Source organism: Cyanistes caeruleus, chromosome 2 (assembly GCF_971803275.1).
Source record: "Cyanistes caeruleus chromosome 2, bCyaCae1.hap1.1, whole genome shotgun sequence".
Taxonomy (NCBI): Eukaryota; Metazoa; Chordata; class Aves; order Passeriformes; family Paridae; genus Cyanistes; species Cyanistes caeruleus.
In genome coordinates, this window is record NC_141702.1 from 62,211,557 (window position 1) to 62,219,876 (window position 8,320).

Consider the following 8,320-nt stretch of genomic DNA (forward strand, 5'->3'; position numbering starts at 1 on the left):
GTAGATATAATATAATCTATATATATAATATAAATACATAAATATAACTATATTATTATATAATATATTATGAACAAAGCATGAGGCCCTGAATATTTTTATGCTGCCTGTTTATTGACTGCTTTCTTCTTAATTATCTCCTTTCCTAACTTTTCTCAGAATCACCTATGAAAATGCTGTTCTACAAAACTTATAAAATCTGTTATATTTTTACAGCCATTACATGACCTTTCCAAATTCTTGTGTGTATCAAAAATGTGTTTATTGAGGGGTGAAAAATATAATATGCTTGGGAAAAAAAAAAGTTGTGTCCCTTTTACCATAGTCTTTTCCTCTTTCTACTTTCACAACTTGTTTGGTATATTAAGGGATAACTTTCATGGTGCTAATTTTCCTGTAAGCATTTTCCTGTAAGCCCTAGTGAAGACTTACATCTTTCCTTGTGGTGTGAGATAAAATGTCTTAAAACTTCCTCTCTCCAGAGAACTGGGTTTCTTGGTGGATTCACAGCACTCATTTTCAGTAGTGCCTAATCAAAAAATATAGAGACAGTAGGACTGAAAGTAAAAACAAAAATAATTTTGTATTTGGTGTGTGCACCTTGGCAATTGTAATAACAAGTATATAATGTAGACCTTAATCATGGGCGCCTCTTACGGCATCCTCAGTTTTTATCAGGTTTCTATCAGAGTGGTGTACATTCACTTTTTGTAGGCAAGACAATGTGAACTCTAATTTTTCTTGAAGAGTCTTTATCTTACTAAAGTTATTCAAAGAGAAAAAAAGAGTTTTAATCTTTTTCATACTCACGGAATATTAGGCAGGAATATAATTCAGAACTATAAATGCATTTCTATTAAACTTTCTTTGCAATTAAAATGAAATTATAAAACCTTTATATATTTATGAAAGATTCATAGAGGAAATGACTCATTAAGGCTGGAAAAGACCTCCAAGATCATTGTGTCCAACCTTTGAACAAACCCCACCACATGCCAGCTGAAAACAGCAGAGTGCCATGTCTAGTTGTTTCTTGAACGTTTCAGGAGATGCTGAATCCACATCCTTCCTGGACAGAGGAGGAATTGTTCCAATTCTTAACCACCCTTTCAGTGAGAAAGTCCTTCCTGATGCCCAGCCTGAACCTCCCCTGGTGCAGCTTGAGGCTATGTTCTCTTGTCCTGCCACTGGTTCCCTGGGAGAAGAGGCCAGCCCCCACCTGGCTACAGCCTCCTTTCAAGCAGCTGTACAGAGAGAGATGAGTCCTCCTCTGATCCTCCTTTTCTTCAGGCTTAGCAGTGCCAGCTCCCTCAGCCACTTCTCACAGGACTGACTCTCTAGACCCATCACCAGTTCTGTTCTTCAAATCTGGAGTTGCTTCATCACCTCATTTTCTTTTGGTGAGAGGCCCAGAACTGGATGCCTGATTCTAGCTGTGTTGAGTACAGGGGGACAATCCCTGCCCTGACCCTGCTGGCTGCAGTGTTTTTGTTACAGGTCAGGGTGCCACTGGCTTTTTGGCCCCCTGGGAACACACTGGATCGTGTTTTGCTGCTGACCACCACCCTTGGGTCCTTTTCTGTCAGGAAACTTTTCAGCCACTCTGCCTCAAGTGCTGCATGGAGTTGTTGTGACTCAAGGCTAATGACCAACACTCTGTCTTGTTGAACTTCATACAGCTGGCCTTGCCATATTGATCCAGCCTGTCCAGATCCCTCTGCAGAGCCTTCCTGCCCTCCAGCAGATCAACACTCCCACACAACTTGGTGTCACCTGCATTACTGTTGGAATGTCTTAAATTGTGACACCCATTAAAACATTCCACTGATTTTATTGACCTTTGAATCAAACCCCTAGTGTTTTACTTGCTTTTAATTTTGATTGATTTCCACCATTTTAGAGAATTTTCACCAAACAAAAACAAACGCCCAAACACACAGGAGAATCCCAGTAAATTCTCTACTATGAAGTTTATATGTAGTCTACCAGTTTAACTACTCATGACTCATGGAATGACATGCATGGTGGGTTTATAAAATCAAGCTTGTACCAAAGAGGCCAAATGGGAGGTTTAATTAGTAAGGCAAATAATTGTAATCCCTGCGCATTGTTCTGTTTGTGCAAAGTATTTGTGTCATCTTTCCACTACATAATTGTTGCCTTAATGAATCCCCAAAGTATCTCACTGACTTCCAATGACTTGCACCACTATCCAAACACCCACAGAGCTGAATATTAAATAAATAATGCAAAAATCTAGATTTTTTTGCAGCTGCATCAGAAAAAACCTTTAGTGGCTAAAGTATTCTACAGGCTCAAACTCCTTTCTTTATGAAATAAACTCAGCTGCTGGGACTGACTGGTGGTTTTGCTAAAAATCCACAAAATACTTTGGGACAGATTGGTCTTATTATATATCAACTTCTAATATTACATTTTGTTAAGAATAAAAGACTCCTGACAGGATGAGTTTAGGACCAGCACATCCTTTGAAGATGAGAGCTCAGTGTAATTCAATGTAATTAGTGCAAGCAATAGATCACATCCCTTACAATCTTAAGCAAACAGAAAATTTCCCATATATATATTTTATATCTGTGGTTTTTATTCCTTTTAAACAGAAATTATTTCCATTTTTTAAAAAGAAATAAAATCCACAATAGACAAAAATTCAGTATTATATAAGCCCACGATTTGTAATTAAGTAGGAAAATTTCAGTGCCTCCTATCCTTTTCTCACATGTGCATTGCAATCACGCCACATCCTCCCCTCATTTTCATGTCAAAATAGTTGGGGAGATGAAGCAAAAAAACCTCATCATGTCTTCCTTGTCAAGCATGACAAGTGGGAGGCTCTGCAGGCTGTATAAATTATCTGCCATTTTTCTCTGGCCAGGAAATTAATTTACAACTGTTTTTAAAACTTATAGTGATCATCAAAATAAGTTAACATTCAGAAGTACTGAAGCACAACAACACAGAAAAAGAAACCCTACACTTATCTTTTAATGCACTATTTGCAGTCTTATCTCTGATACAGTTCTAGGTAGAAGGAAGAATAGAGATTTTAGCTGATACTGATTGAGTGCTTAGTTCTTGAATACCAAGCTTGAAGCTACTTTTTTCAGTTTTCTAGTGATGCAAGAGAATTAAAATCTGAAGCCTGAACAAATTTTCTGCCTTGAGTCTTGTCTCACTGACTTGAGTCTCTGTCCATTACACAGTGCTGGCTGTTTACTGTGACCCTAAAATCAAATGCATATGTGCAATATATGTATTTCTCATGATGTCTGCAGTGTATGATTGGAGATTCCCTTGGACATCACAACAGCCACTGATACCAGACTCATTAGCCTTGCTTGGCTCAGCTGCTCCCAAAGCTGGGAATTTGAACTGCTTGGCAATCTTTAGACATCAAAACCACATTTCTATTTGTGTGACTTTGCTGGGGAGTGGGGACTGTTCTGGAGTTGCTCAAAAACTGCAGCAGATTTAAGTGCCACAGACCAGATGTCTTACACCCCATCACTTGGTGTCCCTAAATGGTGTCTGCATCAGCTGTATTTGGGGACTGTCAATGGGAAATGGGAGTGTTTCATTCCAAACCCTCACTTGATGCAAATCAGTATCACCCATGTGAGTAGAGCCGTAGCACTGTATGCTGGCCCATGCTGTGTTTTGCTCCTTAAAGTGTATTTTTTATCTCCATTAAATGTTAGGGACTCTCACTGGCCAAAAGTATTACTTTGCATTACCAAAAGCATGTTTTATTCATGTGTTAATAATGCCCTAGATAATTTAATATAATGTATCCTTAACTTGCTATTTAATGCAAATAACACAACTATCATAAAGAAGCACACATAATTTTATGCAAAGAGCATTCAAGCTGTCTATTCCTGGTATCCACATGAAAAGCTGTTACTTTGATATATCTTCTGGGCTAAATATTTTTATGCATTTCAGACTGACTTGACTGAATAAAAAAAACCCCAAGAAAATATATTAGCTAAATTTAGCCCAATCACAAATCTTTTTCTTGAAAAGGTTTATTTCAGAACATACATAGAATCTGGGCTGTTTAGCATTTCAAAAAGAAAGAGTGTTCTCTAGAAACTTTTTTCTCCTTTTGTTGTTTTCATTTGTAAGCCTATTATCTTGTAAACATATGTAAGCCTATGTTTATCTTGAAAACATTGTTCTATTGTACAGGAAATTATTAATTTCCTCTGTCTGCTTCCATTTTTCATACGCTTGCTCTGTGATTTTCAGGCTCTGTTGCTTCCTCTTAGCTGCTCTACCATTTGCAGGGGAGAGAGGAAAAAACCTGCCCATTTTTATTTTATACTTCTCTTCCATTTTCCCTTCACTGCTATATTTGTTCAAGTACTGTCTTACCTTTCTCATACTATTTTCTCTCTGAATTCCATTGATACAAATTTTAAGAGTATTTTAAATATTTTTTTCTTGACATCACTTTTACATTTTTCTAATTTCACTAGTGAAGAAACAGATTTAACCAATAGGATCTGATCACCAAACATATTTTGTAATGAAAGGATTAGACTGAAGCCTACACCCTCTGGGGAAAAACTGTAACACTGACTTACACTTGTATCTTACTACCAATACTATTGCAAACGAAAGGCAAAAGGGGGAGAGAATATAATTATCTATCTATCTATCTATCTATCTATCTATCATCTATCTATCTATCTATCATCTATCTATCTAATTTCCACTTACACATTCCCAGTTTCTGCTATAGAGGTGCCGAGGAGCTGATTTTCAGAAAAGTGATGGGAATGGGAGATAAATTTAGTCAGGAATCCTAAATGAAGTGCACCAATGTGCAGAGCACTGGGTGACACTGAACAGACATGGAAAGGTCTTTTACCAGGGTTCTGGTTGGACTTTAAATGACTACACATGGGGAAATGTGTCAAGCCATTGAAGATGAGGTCAGCTTGTCTGTTTTCAGTTCAATCATGTTAATAGCCTTTGATAATGCTGACAGTCCTATGTGACTGTGAGTCACATTGATCTATATTGCAGTTGTGTGAATTGTAACTCTTTATTTACCACAAAACCTTTTCAAGAAGCAGAAAGAAATTACCTTTCACTTTGTGTCTGTTAGCAGAGAAAAAAATAATGAGTACACATGGGAAGTTTTGCTTTGCTGGGTGTTGCAAGGCAGGAGGCATTTTAGGGATATGGGCTCAAAAGAGCCATCCATAGAATATCCATGTCCCAAGGAAAACTGAGAATCTGTTTCAGAGGAATTCAATAGCACATGTAAATATAGATAATTAGGGAAAGTGTGTTAGCACTGACTTTGTATAGAAGAGTAAAGAGGGAACAAATGAGTAACATTTTCAAAAGTTACACTCACAAACTCGAGGAAACCCCTTCAAAATCAGCTCCAATTCCACTTTTAAAGTTCAGAAATCACAAAAGAAATGTAATTTCTGTAAGTTTTCTTAGTGGCATTGAGTAATTGGCATGGGGGATGTCAGAGGTTGCTCATAATTTGGGTATATAGAGGTGACCCCTCCCAGAGAGCTTTATACTCTTCGTTCACATCTTTCTGAACATTTCCCTCCCGGTCCTGCAAGGCCTCAGCCAGACCTCGCTATGTTGAAAGAAGTTCCAGTCTTTTTCTTATCATGCCTGGAATCTCTGAAATTTATATTCACCAAAGGCATCATAAAATGTAGTGGGAATTATGAAAATTTGGTAGATACAGTGAAAAGTCAGTAAATGTATTGTAAGCAATCATAAGATAGCTAACCAAAATGTAGTCCTTCAGAAAAAGCTGGTGTTTGGTTCATGTAATGCCTCTTATGGAAAATTTCTTAGCTTGTGTGTGTGGTTTTTTTAACATTTCTACTTTATTTATATATTTATTTTATTTTTAAAAATGAAAATTCCTGAGGGAATACTGTCTGCATGCTACACATCTGCCCTTTGTTTTGCTGCAGGACATAGTGTTCTGTTATGGTGAGATACAAATATTCTCATCTGTAGTGATATCAGTGATATCACATCAGTGATATCTTGTAAGAGTAAGTTCATGTTCAAGGCTGCTTTGTAATAAGAGATTGTTCGAGTTATTGTGGTGACCCAGCTGCATCTCTTTTCCTTCAAGCAGTCACCTGGGAAAAAAATCTCTGAGCTTGTGCAGAAGTGTTTTGGCAAGGTGAAAAACGAACAAACAAATAAAACCAAAACCTGAAGTTTCAGTTTACAACTAATTAAAAAAACCAATTTTAATGCTCAATCTTAAGAAGGACAGAGCTATTTCTGAATGCTCTGCTTACTGAGTTTACTGGAGCCAGTGGCAAACAGTATATATAGCAAACAGCTATTCCACATCAAAGTCACACTCAATACAGCACTTTGCCACAAAGCTGTCAGAACTCCAATAGATGAAAATATTGAGTCATCTTGTATTTCCTAATACATTTCTAGAACTATCATGTCACCACATTGGTCAGACCTGTGGGTGTGATTGACCCCTGTCAGTTCTTGTCACCCTTGTGCTCGCATGGCACCAGAGAACAGTGACTATCAGGGGCAAAATTCTTCCAGCTTCTGTATCAAGGATGACACTTGCTTATCCTGTCTTGTATGTATGGAGCTGGAAGATGCAGTAACACTGCAGATGTCCCTGTCTTCTCATCAAAATATACTCTTCTGCTGTACAACTTGTATAAATGTTTGACTATTATGAGCAGTCAAGTTTTGTAATATTTGTAAGCAGTCATTAAGCACACTATGCTTTTTAAATCACTTACACATTTATCTTGGCTCCTTTGTAATTGATATGAAATAGAGTTTCAGATTATTATTTACCTGCTGTGTTACAATTATCATGTTCCTAATAGCTTCAAAATGGGAAACTAAAGCTGAACCTCTGAATCTAATTAACAGTTCCTGTCACACTTTACAGGAACTGATACTTGTTGCTTTTGGCAGAGTTAAGAGCCAATAAGATAGCACTCATAATGGTCATATTAGGGTGTCAAACTTTAAAATGTAATTAGTAAAAAATGAATGTAATATGTTTTCTGGAGAGACTGCTATGAAGAGGATGAATATTAGGATATTACGTTATGTTTAGGAGATTGATGGAAAGGAAGAAAATAAAACTTCTAAAACTTCACAATGCAGATTTGCACCCAGTAGAAGCTGGATTCATTTTCATCAACATTCTAATGTATAAAGATCACACACAAGGGAATGATGGTTTAGATGTCTCCTGCATAGAGTAGTTTGAGAATAGCAAGTGACATCCAGTTATTATTGTCAGGAAGGCATGAAAATCCTGATTTGTACTTCTCTCAGCACTTCCTTGAAGGGTTAATCTGATGGTATCACTGGAGATCCTCTGAGTTCTGTCTGGGAATTGTCAGGCTTATTCTAATTAAATAGGAGCCTTGGAAGAGAATTAGTCTTGAAATTTATTACAGAGTGAATTCTTTATTGCTTTTCAGGAACAGGTGTTCTAGTCCCTGGCAGAAATACTTCCTTCCTGTCCTTCCCCTGGTAAAAGGCCTATGGTTCCTCACATAAATCTGCCTGATTCTGACGCTGGTATTAACCTTCAGTCCTGCTCTTTATGTTCTTCCTCTTGTATGCATTTTTCAAGATGTTTTCTTTTATTTCCTACTTGCCAAATGATATCCTTGAAAACTAGTCTCTGCTTCACTGACTTTTTTATTTTATTTTTTTTTTTGAGTGGAGTGCAGGCCATGGGGCTAACTAGTATTTTCTTTTTTACCTTACTATCACTTTTTTTCCCCCTGACATTCTTACAGTAAAGGTTTCAATTTAATTAGATACTGGCTAACTGTTCTCAGAGATTTAGGTGAGATTCAGTGATATTCTTTTGTTACTAAACAGTGAAAGTGCTAAAGAATGGTCAGATGGTTTAAGTTACAGGAATATGAGGAGATTTTGGTCTTTTTAAGTGAAATGTGTTCACAGTAGTAACTACCCTGGAGAAATGGAGACTGTGTGAGTACTGGAAGAATAGATTTTTAGATCTGACATGATTATAGGGGAGTTCTATTAAAGAAAGAGGTTGGGAAGTTGTGCTGGTGTCTGAGAAGAGGACAGTCAGTTATACAAGAAACTTAAATGTATGAAAGATTAACAAACAGCGGGAAAAAACACCAGAAAAACTGCAAATCTTCATGAGAATAATAGAAAATGACAAAAAGGTAATGACAAGACTTTTTCCATAGGGATTATAAAATGGCCACTAATCAATAAAATACAACTGCAATGCTTCTAAAGTTACTTTACAAAACAAGAC